The sequence below is a fragment of the Dipodomys spectabilis genome, unplaced genomic scaffold (assembly GCF_019054845.1).
Source record: "Dipodomys spectabilis isolate Male_0828 unplaced genomic scaffold, ASM1905484v1 ptg000272l, whole genome shotgun sequence".
Classification (NCBI taxonomy): Eukaryota; Metazoa; Chordata; class Mammalia; order Rodentia; family Heteromyidae; genus Dipodomys; species Dipodomys spectabilis.
The window spans coordinates 2,349,304-2,367,938 of NW_024870949.1; positions in this window are offsets into that span (position 1 = coordinate 2,349,304).

Consider the following 18,635-nt stretch of genomic DNA (forward strand, 5'->3'; position numbering starts at 1 on the left):
TGGAACATTCCTCAATACAATAAAGGCTTTATATGATAAACCTACAGGCAGCCTTATACTCAATGGTGGAAAACTAAAGCCATTTCCTCTAAACTCAGAAATGAGAGAAGGATGTCCACTCTCTCCAGTTCTCTTCAATCTAGTATTAGAATGCCTAGCTACAGCAATAATACAAGATGCAAACATAAAGGGGATCCAAATAGGGAAAGAAGTAAAACTCGCCCTCTTTGTAGATGACATGATCTTGTATTTAAAGAATCCCACGGATTTCATTCCCAAAGTACTCAAGGTGATTAAAAACTTTGGCAAAGTAGCAGGGTATAAAATTAACCCTCAAAAATCAATGAATTTTCTATATGCCAACAATGAGAAAAGTGTGGCTGAAATTAGGAAAGCAACTCCATTCGTAATAGCCCCACCAATAATAAAATATCTAGGAATTAACTTAACCAAAGATGTGAAGGACCTCTATGATGAAACTTTAAAATCCTGAAAAAGGTATCAAAACAGAACTTAGAAATTGGCCAAAAATCCCATTCTCTTGGATTGGAAAGATCAACATCCTGAAAATGGCAATACTTCCCAAGGCTATCTACAAAATCAATGAAATACATATCAATATTCCAACCTCATTCTTCAATGAATTAGAAGAGGCAATCAAAAATTCATATGAAGAATAAAAGACCCCAAATAGCAAAAAAAATACTTAACAGAAAGAATAATGCTGGAGGAATATCAATACCAAATTTCAAACTCTACTACAAAGCCATAGTAATCAAAAAATCTTGGTACTCGCACCAAACAGACCTCAGGACCAATGGAATAGAATTGAAAACCAAGAAATGAACCTACAGAGCTATAGCTATCTAATTTTCGATAAGGGAGCTACAAAAATAGAATGGAAGAAAGACAGCCTCTTCAGTAAATGGTGCTGGCAAAATTGGTTAACTAATGTAGAAAAATAAAGCTAAATCCTTATATATCACCCTGCACCAGAATCAACTCCAAATGGATCAAAGACCTCGGAATCAAAGCAGACACTCTAAAACATTACAGGATGGAATAGGAGAAACCCTAGCTTTCCATGGCCCTGGCCAAAATTTTCTTGATGTCTTTTTAAACGAATGTATTCACAAGTTGGAGACTCTTTAATTCATGCTTAGGTCTTGTTGTCTAAGATTTTTTTAACCTTTCGTTTCTAACATTAATGATAGGTCAGACTGTGTTTTTGGGTATTTGAAAGATAAAATATTTATCTGGGGTCAAAGGTGATTTTTATATCAGTCTTCCATTAATAGCATTTTAAAGTAGTAAATTTCTCTCAAAATGTTGGGTATAAAATCAATCAAAATATGTCTCATGGTAATCAACTTAGATGAGCTACAATGTGGAAATGATTGGTCCATAAGAACTGCAGTCTGTTTCCATCAGAATTGGGGAGGTCATTCTTTCAGTAAGACTGAGTGAACAAGAGATGTGGTCCCCAGGCAGTGCAGTGTTGAGTCATGGGTAGAATATGATTTCTTCTATTTTGAGCTAGAAATCAAGAACGATATAGTCTAGCAGTTCCTTTCACCAGGGAGGTGTAAATTGATTATGACCTTGGAGATTTCATATTACAGTTACCTATTTTCTAACGAAGTGAAATAATATTAGAGTTTACACAATAATTCTCGGAAATTTTCCTTGAATTAGTAGCCTAAGTGCTGGTATTTTAGTCGTAAAATAGAATGAATTTATTTGATACAGTGTGAGATGTTTAATTTGAATCTATGTTTTGAGTTGTTCCTCACTTTTCCTTTTGTTTCTTTCACTCAATTTCTTATCTAAAGTGCTGAGAAACCAATTCTTTCTCAAGATAGTCAAGGTGAACATTGTTTATTCCAAACAATGTCAGTAATATTTAAACACTTTCATATCTCTGAATGGTATACAAATGCTAAATGCTGAGAAGGGTCTTTTTATTTTCACAGCAGTCCTTGGCATACACAGACGGTTCATTAAATATATGAAGATACTATAACTACAGATGCTTGTCAGGAGGAGAAAAACCTAGTATTAATTGTTTGACAGAGGCTTCCCTTCTAGAGAAACAAATACACTGCTTGATGCAGGATTACACAAAAAAATATTGCTAGGGTATCCTAAACGATCATCATTACTACAGAGTTCAGAGAGATGAATTGACCTCCTGAATAATTTACTTTTTCATCAACTAAAAGCAGGCTCCTGAAAAGAGAGTAGACTTTAGAGAAACATGATGAGTTGTATGTAAATAGGTGTTTAGTTGATTTTGTTAATTTGTGACCTAATACAGGGAAGTAAAGTACAGCAAGGTAAAAAAATAAAGAACTTCACATTGAAGTGCTCATATGTGTGTGTGTGTGTGTGTGTGTGTGTGTGTGTGTGCGCGCGCGCGCGTGCATGCGCATGTGCACGCTCATGGGAGTATAAGCACGCACATGTGCATGTGCTCATGCATGCATTCATCATTCTGGAGGCTTGATAGTGCCTGGGCACTGTTCCTAAGATTCTGTTCCCAAGGATAGTGGTCTACCTCTTGAGCCTCTGCTCCACTTCTGTTTTTTTGGAGATAATGGCATATATTTTCATGATTGACCTGGCTTGGAACAGTGGTCTTCAGATCTCAGCCTCCTGAGTAGCTAGCTATGCTGATTCAGCCTCTGAATATCTAGTTAAAATTCTGCCTGTCCTCTATGCTTCACTGCTCTTTTATTCTTTTCCTGAGGTAATCCCAAGCCTAATACATATGTATTTCTAATGGCTTTAAAAATACTGTTACTGCTTGGCACTAGGGGCTCCCATCTGTACTCTTTAACTACTTACGAGGATTGAGAAAAGAACCCAGGCCAAACTTTTAGTGGATTTCTTTCTCAACCTATAGCTCGGTGCATTGGATCATTTCCACCATCCTGCACTATCTACAGGCTAAGATTGTAAGGACTGCAGAATCCAGGCCAGCCAAGGTAGGAAGCTAGACAAGTTGGTGTGCAATTCTGGTGCCATTGATGATGGGAAGTCTAAAAGGACAGATCAGGTGCATGTTCTTGTGGAAACAGAACAACTATCCTGAAATTAACCACTGATATGACGCCAGCCTAGCAAGAACAATACCCCAAGTTGAAATCCCCACAATTTCCCACAACCAAAATAAGTATATACATTAACATCAAAAACTTAGTACAATCTGTCCTTTGCTATACTATCAGCTTTATCTGATTATCATATGATGTGACAGAATAGTTTCTTCATTAAACTTAAGATATATTTAAAAAGACATAGAAAACTTTTTCTCAATTATTAAATGCAAACAATTGGCAAATTGCCTCATTTCTTACCTATTTGACTACCACTATAAATTCTTCTTACGATTATTAATAGTAGTAATATATTCTGATGTATTACTTTATTTTGTAACAGTTTTTAAAAATTTTGCTTCTCTGCTGAAGTTTAAGTATTTAAATAGCATCATCAAATTATATTCCTTAGGTTCTTAAGGCAGTTTTTTCACAAAGTTTTAATCAATGGCTTCTAAGAATTCTTAATTGGTACATTATTTGGTTTATTTTAATTTCAATTTAATTTTATTATAAAGGTAATGTACAGAGGGGTTATAGTTACATAAATATGGTAATGAGTACATTTCTTATAGAAGGAACATTTTTATCTCTTCCATCGATTATTTTACACTCAAAAAAAGAACTACTGATGGTTTTGCTGTTGCTATTGATCTATCGGTACTTTTGCTTTCTTGTTCATGCATTCTTTATTATAAAATTGATATACAGAGGATGTACAGTTACTTAAGTCAACTAAACAGTAGACTTCATTTTATTTTCTAAATTTCAAATTTTGAACTTAATTATTTTCTTGTGTTTCTTTAGGGTAATTCTTTTTTCAAAGTTGTAAAATTTAATTTTGCTTGATTTTTACACATGTAAATTATTAGACACGTATATTTTGCTTTTAAAATATTTAACATGTGAATATTTGAAAATTATTTTCTTAATTTTTATATGGTTGGTGAATTTAAATATATTTATTTTCTTATAGTTCTAAACATATTTGTTCAGGTAAAAAATACTTACTGTATTTTCAAGAAGCACATACTTTATTAAGATAGCTTTCATTACCTGGTCACTTTTTGGAAATCTTTGTACTGGAATTAAAAAAAAAAATATGTTTGATCTGGGCATAGTGATTAGTGGCTTCCATTAATTAGCTATGGTGGGAAATGTAAATAGGGTTTGTAATTCGGGAGAGACTGAGAAACTATGAGACCTTCCTTATTATAAAAATATTCAGAGTGAAATGATTATAGGTATAGCTATCCATAACGAGATATAGAGCACCTGGTTATCACATTCTAAATATTTAGTTAAAACACAAGTAACATCAGCCTTTTGTCAAAATAAAAGGATACAAGTTTCAAAATTTTTATTATTTAAAACTTATTTTAAAAGGTTCTCATGTCTTCTATTTCTTAATTTTCAATTTATTTAATCTATAGGAATTTAAGTATATAGTGACTATTTTATTCCTACTAAACTTTTAAATACTATGAGCGATATTATGATTTCATATATTAACATACTTTTATTATTTGTGATAATTTCCTGTTTAATATGATAATATCAATATTCCAAATGTGTGAAATGGTGTGTGTATATGTGTATGCATGTGTGTTTATGTAGTTTTTTTGTATGTGTGCTTTTTTTGTACTTTATAATCCTTGGGAGATCCCACCATTGCTTCACATATGCTAGGCCAATGTTTTACCATTGAGCTATACTATCTAGTTATAATCCAAATAGTGTTTTAAATTATGACTTTTGAACTTCATTCCTAGTATGTTTTTTTCAAAATTATATATGATAAAATGTGATACATCTTCTATCCACTCGTTCCTAGTATGTTTTTCAAAACTATATATGATAAAATGTGATCCATCTCTATCCACGTTAGCTATTTTTTTTTGTTATTTAGAATACTTCCACAGCCTTTCCACTTCCAAACTCTTGTGTCTGTTATTGACAAAGGTTTTACTTTGCTTCTTTTCTCTCTTTGTTCTTTTTCCTTTGAGAGTTTACCTATTTTTTCTCCTATATCTTTGGAAATTAATTATCATATCCCTATTAAAATTTCTTTACATTATAACAGGTCTAGAATTTTCTATTTTATTTTTTCCCATTTTCTCTGACTTTCAGAACAAACTATTAGGTGGATTAGGAAGAAACTTGATTCAGGACAGTTTATTTTTCTCCTTCTCTTCTCTGACATCATTCTGTTTTTTTGAAACACAATGCCAGTGACAAGCAGATCCTATGTGGTCCATCATTCTTTGCCCTCTCACTCTCCTCTGCTGTACAGCTCAAGTTATCATTCAGCTTTATTGTGCTACAGCGTTATCTAAATCTTAACTCATTCCTACATTAATTTTAGTTGTTTCAAGCATTCTCTAAAAACATTTTTCTATATATAATATCTAGGATCTTGTGTTTTCACAAGGTGCAAAATATGAGTGACTATCAAACATCTAGATAGCTCTGTAGAATATTGGTCCACCAGCTCAATAAACTCGTATGTAAATTCAAGGAATACAGGTCTATAGGACAATCTTGTAAAATGGTGTAGCTTGAGCCTTCATACTAGCTTTGAATCTTATTACCATCTCAGCCTCCTGAGTAGCTAGGATTACAGGCATGAGCCATGGGCTCCTGGCCTACCTCAATCCTAATACAAAAACTTAAAATAAAAAAGATGATTATCAAACTAAATATGAGATGTAAAAACCTATAAAACATAAATGTAAAAATTCATGACATTGGATCCGTAAAGTTTTCTAAAAATTTGACATGGAAAGCATTAGTGGCTAAAGAAAAGGATTATATCAAGTGATAACCTTTGATAACTCATAGGACACTATAACAGAAATGAAAACATGTCCAACAGATAGAGGGCACATATTTGTTAATGCTACATTGTTAATGCTACAATGATTCTGAATCTTAAGTACTTTTTTGGGGGGGATCCGGTTGTGGGGCCTGAACTCTGGGCCTGTGCGCTGTCCCTCAGCTCTTCAGCTCATGGCTAGTGCTCTACAACTTGAGCCACAGCACCACTTCTGGATTTTTTCTTTTTGCTTATGTGGTGCCTAGGAATCAAACCTATGGCCTCATGCATGCAAGGCAAGTGCTCTACCACTGAGCCGTCTTCCCAGCCCCTCTTAAGTAATTTTATATCTTCTAATTCTATATAAATTTTTTCCCGAATAGGATATTTCTTTAAAGAACATATATAAATTAATAGTCAATAAGACGAGTATATGAAATAAGCTCCTCTTTAGTATCTAAAAAAAAAAAAAGAAAACTCACTAGTATGATCATAATATAAAAAGATGACACAAAATATAGTAATTCATTTGTGGAGAAATTGATCATAGAGATTGATTTTTATAATACTGCGATCATTTTAGCAAGCACATTTTCAAGTCTTCAAAAGGTCAAAGAGAATTGTAGAGGATCCATGCATGACATTTCTATGAATGTATTAAAGAAAAGTAAAATAAAACTTGTTTGGATAGGGAATGTAGTTCATTGAGAGTGCACATGAATAGTATGTGTGAGACCCTGGAAATAATCCCCAAAAACAAATTTTGAAAAGACATACTTTAGAGAATGTATGCTGGAAAAATTCCTGTAGCTGAATTTTTCTATTTTTATGTCTGTTCTAAAATTTACAGCATTCTATTTGAAGAAATGCAAGTTTGTGAAAATTAGGCTTTGAAAACCTATGAAGATACAATTCACTTCCAAAGCACTAAAATGTATATAGTAAAAGGAGATAGTATATTACAAGTGAATTACATGTCAGCAAAAAAAAAAAAAAACTATTGTTAAAAATTCGATAAGATATGTACTCATTATCTTGCCCATGTAATTGTAACCCCTCTGTACAGTATGTTCACAAAAAATAAATAAATAAATTACATTTAAAAAAATAAAAAAATTCTTCAAACAAAATGCAGATTATTACTTATAAAGATGTTTTCGGTGTTGGCTAAAAACTCTTTGTAAACTACAGTGTTTAAAACAAAGATGTGAATTCTGTTTATTTTGAGAGTTTTTTGTCTATTTTTAGTTTATACAGAGATAACTCAATCAAACTGTGTATGTGATAACTGGAATACCTAGGAATTATGCACCACTTACAAATTATTGATAACCTTTTCTGGAAGTAACATTTAGCAAATGACAGAAGACCCAAATCTATGCATCTGCATTTTATGAAATCCATAGGTTACTTGCTCAGTCCAATTGCTTTTCTCTACTTTGCTAGGAAAAAATTATTCTCAAGATAAGAGACAATAGCAGTGAAAAGAAACAAAATACACAATCATCTTGATTTATTTGTGAAAATAACAAATGAAATAAAACAATTCCACTTAAGGGACTCCAATATTATTATCTATGAAGATGTATCTGAATGCAAATATCCATTGAATTTTTGAATTTTAATTTCTACGAACATATGAAAAGTAGAAGAAGAAAACAAATATAGTCTTAGAGTCAACCAGCCTTGGAATAATTTTCTTAATTGTTTTGAAATTACAAAAGAATTGATATTCTTTTGTTTGGAAATCATTTAAAATGTTTATCACTTATTATAATTCAAATACCAAGCAAGAATAATTTTATATAATCTTTACAATTATCATTCTATTTCTATCGTAAAATATAATAAGAAACTATTCCCAATATATTATCTACCTATCATTATTCTTAATTCCTAATCATTACCTAAATATCTTAAACAAGCTAAATAGTCATATCTTCAATATATTCTATGTTTTACTTAATATTTTCCAGGAGGATGTATTCATGTTTCTAAGAAATGTTCACAGCAGTTAAAAGATGCTTTTGTGAAATTAATGTGATATATTTTGTTGTTGTGGGTGTTGTTTGCAAGGCCTGGGCTTTGTCTCTAAGCCTTTTTATACTCAAGGTGAGCACTCTACAACTTGAGGAACAGAGCTAATTCCTATTTTTAGTGGTTAATTGGAGATAACAATCCAATATGTACTTTTCTGTCTGGGCTAGTTTCAAACACAATTCTAAGATCTCAGCAAACAGAATAGCTCAAATTATAAGCCTGAGTTTCCAGCAATTGGTATGATGATTTTTTTTTAACTTTAATTATGTTTTAAGATGTTTGTTTCACTATAACATATATCATTCTACACATGAATTTAGATATATGTATATATTTCTGAAGACAGTTCTAAAAATGTATCTTTCTATAAATAACATATATATATGTATATATATATATATATATTTATATATATATATTTATATTTATATATATATATATATATATATATTTATAAATATATATATATTTATAAAAGACAGAATCCCTGAAAAACTGGTATGCTACTCTTTTTGACCTTTTTTCATTTCAAAGATATACAGTCTATTTTTCTAAAACTTTCCTAGATTAAAATAACTAATATTTCAATAGAAAGTAGAGTTATTACTTTCAAGGAAATTTTAGATATGCTGATGATATTGTATCATTTACAATATATCACTTGAAAAATTTCTGTTCAAACAGTTGAATATTTGTATGTAGTACCAGGGAGAGAGGAAGTTAATTCATATTGGTTAGGAATTTGCAATGCCTCAAAAATCTCTTCCATAACTTGTGATAAGCACATAGTCAAGCTGTCTGATATGGTTTAGTATTTTTTGTTTCTTTATTTGTTCAAAATTTTAATATGGATGCATGCAAAGTGCTAACATTAAAATTATGAATCAAAAGACAAGAACAAAATCATAGAAACAAAACACACTTTCAATAATTAGCACTTATGATGCTAATAATAATTTTGTAGAAGATGATGATCACAGTGTAGCACGATAATGACAATGTTGGGATTGAAAAGGAAAAACCTTTAGACATCCTTGAAAGTAGATTTCCCACATTGAATACATAGTAATAGTCAACATTGGATTACATACAATAAGAATAACAAGAGGAGAGTTTCAATATCAAGAAATACAATCACATAAACAAGTAGAGACAGTAAAAACCCTAATGTTATCCCTGCAGTCTCAAATGAATATTGACTTTTCTTGTTGGAATTTTTTTAATAAAATCGATTATTTCCACATTTTGATGGACTAAGATACAGTTTTCAACTTAGTATGATTATTTCAAATAATATTCTCATGTAGATATTATTCAATAACCAATGATATTCAATAATATATTAAGAGTATGTTCTTCAATACAACTGGGAACACATGAAACAATTTACATAGTACCACTTAAATATCTGTAGTTGCCTTAAAAGGCACAAACCTTAGACCCAGGAGGTAAAATTTATTTTTATTTCTGCATGAAACAATTTGGGACTTTACACCAATAAACTGAATTTGACTCTTTCCTTATTTGCAAGCTAAGGTGGAAAATGTAAAGATTCTTCACTTTTCTCTTTGCTTTCTCTAGAAGTCAACAAATATATTCTTCAATATTTCTAGTAGATTACTCCGTTTACATATGATAAATGTAAGGCCAACCGTCATTGTAGTGAGTAAACAATGATACTGGAATTTGTGTCTGAGTTCTTCATTCTGTTTGCTCACAAGGAGAGTAATTTGGTTATGGAGAGGACCAATATGAAAAGACTATGGGGAAAATGCATACTTTGTAAATGGTCGTTTTAGGAATAGGTGACCAGTGATGAATACTTGAAACAGGCTGGTGTCAGGGGCATAAAAATGGGTACATACAAATTATATTAGTGACAGAAACTGAGAAAATCTTGATCATTCATCTTATCTAATCTGCGCGAGCAGAAGGTTAAGAAGAAATCTGAAGTGCTTCCACATCTCTGGTTGGCAACTGTGTTAGTTATATTCTTGGTAATAAGGACTACAGGTGGAAATAATGGATTTAGAGGTAAAATTCTCTGATATTTCTAAAGTTTATGTTAAACAGATACAAAGAAAGGTCTGTTTAGACATCATCAAAACATCCAGTTTAGTATGTTGATGAATAAGACTATCAAGAAAATATGATCTGTGACATATCCTCTGAGTGACTATATATGACACTGCAAGTCAGAGAATATTCTTCAAATTCATGTAAATTGAAGGATGAGAAAGGATTGAGATGGATAAGGGATAATGGACTTCAAGGTGCATTGTATTAGCCATGAAATGTGGCTTAGTGTTAGACTGTTTGCCTTGCATATGTGAACCCCTGTGTTTGATTCCTCAGTACTACATAAACAAAAAAGCTGGAATTGGCACTATGACACAAGCAATAGATTGCTAGCATGAGGAAAAGAAGCTCTAGGACATTGCCAAGGCCCTGAGTTCAAGCCCCAGAACTAGCTAAAAATAAAAAGATGCATTGTATTAAGCTGGGCACTAGGAGCTCACGCCTTTTGTCCTAGATGCACAGGAGGCTGAAGATTGAGGGTTGAAGCAAACCCTGGCAGGGAAGTCTGTGAGATTCTTATCTCCAGTTAAATCTCAGAAAATTCTGAAAGTGCTGCTGTGCCTCAAGTGGTAGAGTTCATGTATTCATCCAAAGGAGTTCAGGGACAGCACCCAGGATAAGAGTCCAAACCTCAGGAGAGAAAAAGAAAAAAAACTCACTAAAAACTATTCATAAACTGCTTTGTCAAACAGCAAATCCTATTCAACTAATTAAAGTTAATTAAAAAATATTATTAGAATAATATATGAATCATTTTGGGAACAAGATATAGATGGAATTGAAAGGTTGTTTACAGGGGACAAAATAAATTTTATATCACCCAGTTTGATTTGAAATTTGTTCTTCAGTCTTCTTACATCGTTTATGAAATTGAAAATATTGCCAGTTACTGCTTAATTTCCTTGAGGAACAGATTGTATTATGCTGTCTTTTCATACAAAACCATAGAGGTGATTTTTTTGCCTCTTCTGTTTTTTCTTAATTGTGAAAATACCTTACAGAATGGTTACAATTACATGGCCAAGGTAATGAGTAAATTTCTTATCAAACGTTGTTGCCTCCTCTTTTGTTTCCCCTTCCCATCCTTTCCCATCTTTCCCCTAGCCAAAGCTGTACATTTCGTTTTTCTACATAAAGTCTTGTCATCTCATTGCTGCAATGGGTCCACCTGTATCCACATTTAAACAATCTATTTTTTCTCTCCAACTCACAAATTAAAACATCATCAAATACAGTGAAAGCAGGGGTTATATCCTGGAGGAAGGACATACAAAGCAACAAAGGAATCATCTTATACATATGTTAGAAACAATTACAAGAAAGAAAAAAATCATTTAAATCCTTATCTTGGGGTTCATTTTGCGTAACATCAATTTATCTGACCTTTTCTGCTTGTCTCTGAAATATATTAGTTATGGCAAATAAGGGAAACCATGGGACCTATGTTTCATTGGGCCTGGCTTACTTCACTTAATATAATTTTTTCCAAGCCTTTCCATTTCCTAACAAATTGGGAAATGTCATTCTTTCTGATAGAGGCATAAAATGCCATTGTATATATATACGATATTTTCTTGATCCATTCATATACTGAGGAGCATATGGGTTGGTTCCGTATCTTAGCTTTGGTAAATAATGCTGCAATAAACATAGTTGTGCTGATACCTTTGTTTGTGATCATTTGGATAAATGCCCAAAAGTGGAATTGCTGGGTCATAGGGGAGTTCTATGTTGGGTCATTTGAGAAACCTCCATACTACTTTTCAAAGTGGTTGAACAAGTTTACACTCCTACCAACAATGCAGTAAGGTTCCCTTCTGTCAACATCCCCTCCAGCATCTGTGATGATTAGAATTCGTGAGTATAAACATTCTAGCTCAGATAGGTGGTATCCCAATGTTGTTTTGATTTGCATTTCTTTTATGGCTAGGGAGGTAGAACTTTTCTTCATGTGTCTATAGGCCATCCATCTTTCCTCTTCAGAGAAGTTTCTCTTTAGGACTTTAGCACACTTATTTATTGGGCAGTTGTTTCTTTGAGGACTTATTGGGGGATTTACTTTTTTTGAGTTCCAGGTATATTGTATGACTATTGAAGATCATTTCCCAATCCATGGGCTTTCTATTGATCTTACTAGCTATGTGCTTTGCCATGCAGAAGCTCTGCAATTTCATGCAATCCCATTTGTCCACCTTTCTTTGATTTGATGTGTTTCTGGGTCTCTATTAAGAAAATTTCGGCCTGTGCCAAGGAGACTTAGGGTATCTCCTATTCTATACTGTAATGTTTTCAGGCTGTCTGCTTTGACTCCGAGGTCTTTGATCCATTTGGAATTGATTCTGGTACAGAGTGATATATAAGGATCTAGCTTTAATTTTCTACAAGTAGTTAACCAATTTTGCCTGCTCCATTTACTGAAGAGGCTGTCTTTCTTCCATTCTATTTTTTTTTCCCTCCCTCATCAAACATTAGGTGGCTATTGATTTGTGGGTTCATTTCTGGGTTTTCAATTCTATTCCATTGGTCCTGAGGTCTTTTCTTATGCCAGTCCCAAGCTGTTTTGATTAGTATGGCTTTGTAGTAGAGTTTGAAATTTGGTATTGATATTCCTCCGGCACTGTTCTTTCTGCTAAGGATCGCTTTCTCTATTTGCTGTCTTTTACTATTTGATATAAATTTTTGGATTGTCTCTTCTATTTCCTTGAAAAAATGAGGTTGGAATATTGATAGGTATTGCCTTGAATTTGTAGATAGCCTTTGGATGTATTGCCATTTTCATGTTTGTGATCCATCCAATCCAGGAGCATGGGAGGTATTTCCACTTCCTAAGTTCTGTTTTGATTTCCTTTTTCAGGTTTTTAAAGTTTTCATCATAGAGGTCCTTCACTTATTCGGTTAATTCCTAGGTAATTTATTTTTTTTGGCGTTATTATGAATGGAGTTGCCTTCCTGATTTCACCCATGCTTTCCTCATTGTGGTCATACAGAAAAGCCATTGATTATTGAGGGTTAATTTTATACCCTGCTACTTTGCAACAGTTTTGAACCATCTTCAGTAATTTGGGAGTAGAGTCTGGGATTCTTTAAATAGAAAATCATATGGTCTACAAATAGGGAGAGTTTTACTTCATATTTCCCTATTTGGATCCCTTTTATGTTTTTTTTTGGGGGGGGGTCCAGTCGTATGGCCTGAACTCTGGGCCTGGGAACTCTCCCTCAGCTCTTCAGTTCAAGGCTAGTCCTCTACCACTTGAGCCATTGAGCCACTTCCATCTTTTTTTCTTTTTGCTAATGTGGTGCTGAGGAATCAAACACAGGGCCTCACGAATGCTAGGCAATCACTCTACCACTAAACCACCTTTCCAGCCTCTCCCTTTTATGTTTACATCATGTCTTATTCTTGTAGCTAGACATTCTAATATTAAATTTAAGAGAAGTGGAGTGAGTGTACATCCTTGTCTTGTTCCTGAGTTAAGAGGAAATGGCTTTAGTTTTTTTCCATTAATTATAATGCTGGCTGTAGGTTTGTCATATACAGCCTTTATTGTATTGAGGAATGTTCCCTGGATTCCTAATTTTTCCAGAACTTTCATCATAAAGGATTTGTTGGATTTGTCAAATGTTTATTCTGCATCTAGTGAGATAACTATGTGGTTATCCTTGCCATTTGTTGATGTAATGAGTTATATTAATTGACTTGTGTATATTGAACAAGATTCACATCCCTGAAATGAATCCTGTTTGATTGTGGTGTATGATATTTTGGATGAATTTTTTATGTCGACTGGTCAAAATTTTGTTGAGAAGTTTTGCATCAATGTTCATCAAAGAAATGAGTCCATGGTTCTCTTTCTTTGATGAGTCCCTGCCTGGTTTTTGGATGAGAGCTATGATGGCTTCATAGAATGATTTTTGTAGTGAACTTTCTCTTGCAATTTCATTGAAGAGTTGGAGGAATGTTGATGTGAGCTCTGCTTTGAAGGCCATGTAGAATTCCGCTGTAAATCCATCTGGTCCTGGGCTTTTCTGAGATGGAAGGTTTCAATGCTGTTTATATTTCAATGCTTAATATGGGCCAGTTAAAATGTTTTAACTCATCTTGGTTTATTTTCGGCATGTCGATATTTGCTAGGAAAAGATCCATTTCTGCCAAGTTCTCAAACTTATTAGCATAAAGTTTTGAGAAGTATTTCTTATAATATTCTGAATCTTGGTTGTTTCTGTGATGCTGTTCCATTCTCATCTCTGAGTTTATTTATTTGGGTGTGTTCTATTTTTTTTGATGATTTGCTAAGGGTCTGCCAATTTTGTTAATTTTTTCAAAGAACCAACTCTTGTTTTGTTGATTCTTTCTATGTTTTTATTTTGGATTCTAATTCGTTTAATTCTGATGTTATTTTAATTATTTCTTTCTATCGACCGAATTGGGATTTATCTTGTTGCTCTTTTTCAAGTAGGTTCAGGTATCTCATTAAATTGTTGGTTCCAGATCTCTCCAATTTATTGATGTAGGAATTCAGAGCTATAAACGACTCTGAGTACTGCCTTTGTCGTGTCCCAGAGGAGCTGGTAATTTGTGTCATTTGTGTTGAATATCATGAATATTTGAATTTCCTTTCTAAGCTCTTCCATAACCCTCTGGTGATTCAACAGTGTGTTGTTCAGCTTCTATGTGTTACAGGACTTTCTTTGGTGAATTTTGGTGTTGAGTTCTAATTTTATTCTCTTGTGGTGTGAGAGAATGCAATTTAAAACTATAATGTTTCTGAATTTGGACAAGTTTGCTTTGTGACCTCAAATGGGGTCTATTTTGTAAATGTTTCTGTATGCTGATGAGAAAAACATGTATCTGATGCTGCTGGGTGAAAAATTATTAGATATCTGTTAAATTTAATTGATCCATATAGGTGTTTAGATCTGCAGTTTCTCTGTTGAGTTTTTGCGGAGTTAATCTACTTAGTGTGGATAGTGGTGTGTTAAAGTCCCCTACTATTAATGTCTTTGGATCCATGTGAGCTTTGAGGGAAAGTAGTGTTTCTTGGATAAATCTGGGTGCTCTGTTGTTTGGTGAATAGATATTTAGTTCTGTAATATCCTGCTGAATGGGAAATCCCTTAATTAGTATAAAATGACCTTCTTTATCTCTCCTTACTAATTTTAATTTGAAGTCTATTTTATCTGATATTAGGATTGAAACTCTCACTTGTTTATGGGGGCCATTTGCTTGGTAGATTTGTTACAGCCTTTCACTTTCAAAATGTGTTTTTTTTTTTCATGGGAAAATTGTGACTCCTGAAGGCAGCAGATAAAAGGATCTTGCTTTTTAAACCAACTTGACTGTCTATGCTGCTTAATTGGAGAGTTAAGTCCATTAATGTTGAGAGTTAGGACTGAGAGATGTTTGGGAGTTCCTGCCCTGTTATCCACCTTCTGGGGACTGCGGCAACTAGGTTCTTTCTATGGTTCTTGGATTCTCAGTTTGGGTGCTGTTTCTTGGCCTTTATTGTGATCTTGTTGGTTTTCTATGTGTAAGACATCTTTAAGTATCTTTTGTAGGGCTACTTTGATGGAGATATATTGTTTCAGATTTTCTTTGGTATGGAAGGTTTTTCTTTGACCTTCGATTTTAAAAGAGAGTGTAGCTGGGTACAGTATTCTTGGTTGATAGTTGTTTGTCTCTAGGGCATGGCATACATCATTCAAGGCTCTTCTTGCTTTAATTCCCTCTGTTGACAAATCTGAGGGGATTCTAATTGATTTCCCTTTATAGGTGATTGATCTTTTCTCCTTGACAATTTTAAGGATCTTTTCCTTGGTCTGAATTGATACTGTGCAGATTATAATATGGCAGTGCCATGTCCTGTTCTGGTCTGGTATATTTGGGGTTCTAAAAGCTTCTTGTATCTTTATAATCCTATCTTTTTGCATGTTTGGGAAGTTCTCTGCTAGGATCCTGTTAAACAAATTTTCTAGACCATTAACTTCTGTTTCTAGGTGCTCCTCTACAAACATTATCCTCATATTAGACCTTCTGAAGGTGTCTTCCAAATGTTGAATAGATCTATCCCTTATTCCTTGGATTTGTCTTGGATAGTTGTATGTTATTTCTCTATAATATCTAGGCTGTCTTCAATCTCCAAGATTCTATTTTCTGCATGGTTTAACCTACTGTCATGACTTTCTACTTTGTTTTTAATTTCTTTTCCTTCTAGTTGGTCAGCTTTGATAGCTTCAATTTCTTTGTTGGAGCTTTCTTTTAGATTTTGTATGAACTTATTTACTTCCTTAATTTGGTGTTCAGTGTTTATTTTCAAATGACTCAGTTGATTGGTTTTGGTTTCCTTCGTTTCCCATTCCTTCTGGCAGGCTCTATTCAGGATTCCATTTGTGGTCTCCCTGAATTCTTTCAGCTGTCTCTTTATGGATTCCATGAATGCCTCTCTTGATCTTTGTGTATTCTCATCCCGCTCTCACAATTTCTTTATTACTCTTTGATTAGCTTCCTCATGTTCATGCAATTCCTGTAGCTCTCTTTGACTGTTCTCAGCGTGCTCACACAAAACCTGTGTTTCTCTTTTTCTGTTCTCATTCTCCTCGTGCAATCTCTGTGTTTCTCTCTGATTGTTCTCAGCCTGCTTATGCAATTCCTGTATTTCTTCTTAACTGTTCTCAACCAGCTCATGCACTTCTTGTACCAATCTTTGAGTAGCTTCTGCACTCTCATGAGATTCCAGTATTAATCTTTGGTTTGCCTCTCTCTCTCTCCCTATCATGCTCACACTGAGTTCTTTGAAGGTTTTCAATCTTTTCATTCACTATTTTTACCAGTAGTGTTTGTACAGATTTTTAGGAACTGTCCTCTGGATTATTCACTAACTATTCTGTCATCTGATTATCTGAGTGGGAGTTCAGATACCTGGACTTGCCATTTTTCTTATGTTTTTCTGGCTTTTCCTGCTCATTTGTTATGAAAGTAACACCAATTTTGTGTTAGAACATAAGGCAAGCATCAACCAAAGTTCTGTAGTTGCCCAGTCAAAAAGCTGCGGACACAATATAGTTAAACAGATACAATCTATTCAACATCAAACAACTGAGGATTAATGGGCTAAGAACAGCAAAGAAAAAAGTGGCAAACCAGAAATTATTAAGTATAGGGAGAAATGTGGGGAAAAATAGGATTAGAGGGAGGTGGAGAGGTAAGATGAGAGTGAATTTAACCAAGTCCTAATCTCAGAGAGGGAAATGGATTGGACAGAATGATAGGAGAGACATTAAGAAAAAAAAAACAAGAAAAAATGGAAAAACAAAAATTTAAATTTGAAAAGTGAAACATTAAAAATTATGTAAGTTATAGATGATATTGAGAGAAGAAAAGGATAGGATGAGAGGAAGGGAGGGATAGAAAGGAGACACGAAAAACACAAGACCACAGTAAAATCACAAGACCACACTAGAGCTACAAGCACGACTATGTTTATTGCAGCATTATTTACCATAGCTAAGATATGGAACAAACCCAGATGTCCCTCAGTAGATAAATGGATAAAGAAAATGTGGTCTATATACACAATGGAATTCTATGCCTCCATCAGAAAGAATGACATTGCGACATTTGTTAGAAAATGAAAAGACTTGGAAAAAATTATATTAAGTGAAGTAAGCCAGGCCCAAAGAAACATAGGTCCCATGGTCTCTATTATTTGCAATAACTAGTATATGTCTGAGTCAAGCAGAAAAGGTCAGATAAATTAATGTTAGGGGAATGAACCCCAAGATAAGTATTCAAATGTATATTTTTCCTTTCATGCAATTGTTTCTATCATATTTATAAGATGATTTCTATGTTGCTTTGTATGTCCCTTCCCTACGGTATAACCCATGATTTCACTGTATTTGATGTTGGTATAATTTGCGGAGGGGAAGGGAAAAAACAAATCATTTAACTACGGATACATGTGGACCCATTGGAGCAATGAGATATACAAGTCATTATGTCGAAAAACAAACTTTACAACTTTGGTGGGGGTGGGAGGAAGGTCGGGTAGGAGGATGGTGGAGTATTGTAAGGGGTAGGAAGGGGAAATAAAGAGGAGGCAACGATTTTTGATAAGAAATGTACTCGTTATCTTGCCCATGTAATTTTAACTCCTCTGTACGTATTCTCACAATAAAAAAAAGAAAAAATGGAAAAAACAAAAATTTAAATTTAAAAAATGACACACTTAAAAATTATGTAAGTTTATAGATGATCTTGAGAGAAGAAAAGGATAGGATGAGAGGAAGGGAGGGATAGAAACAAGACTTGAAAAATTAAAAAATAAAAATTCTTAAAATTAGTTACTTGAAAATTTTAAAGGTATAAAGAGATAATGCTGCTATTAAAGAATTTAAGCCAAAGAGGTTGCGAATTAAGTAACAAATTTCTGGATTATGTGTGTACACAAGGGGAGATAAGGTCTAATAATCCACGATGGGTAAATATCTCTGGATGATCAGAACAGCAATTAAGTCTCACAAAAAAGAAAGAGAAAAAAATGTAAAGAATAAAATAAAAAGGACCAAAAGGTCAGAAGAGATAACACACACACACACACACACAC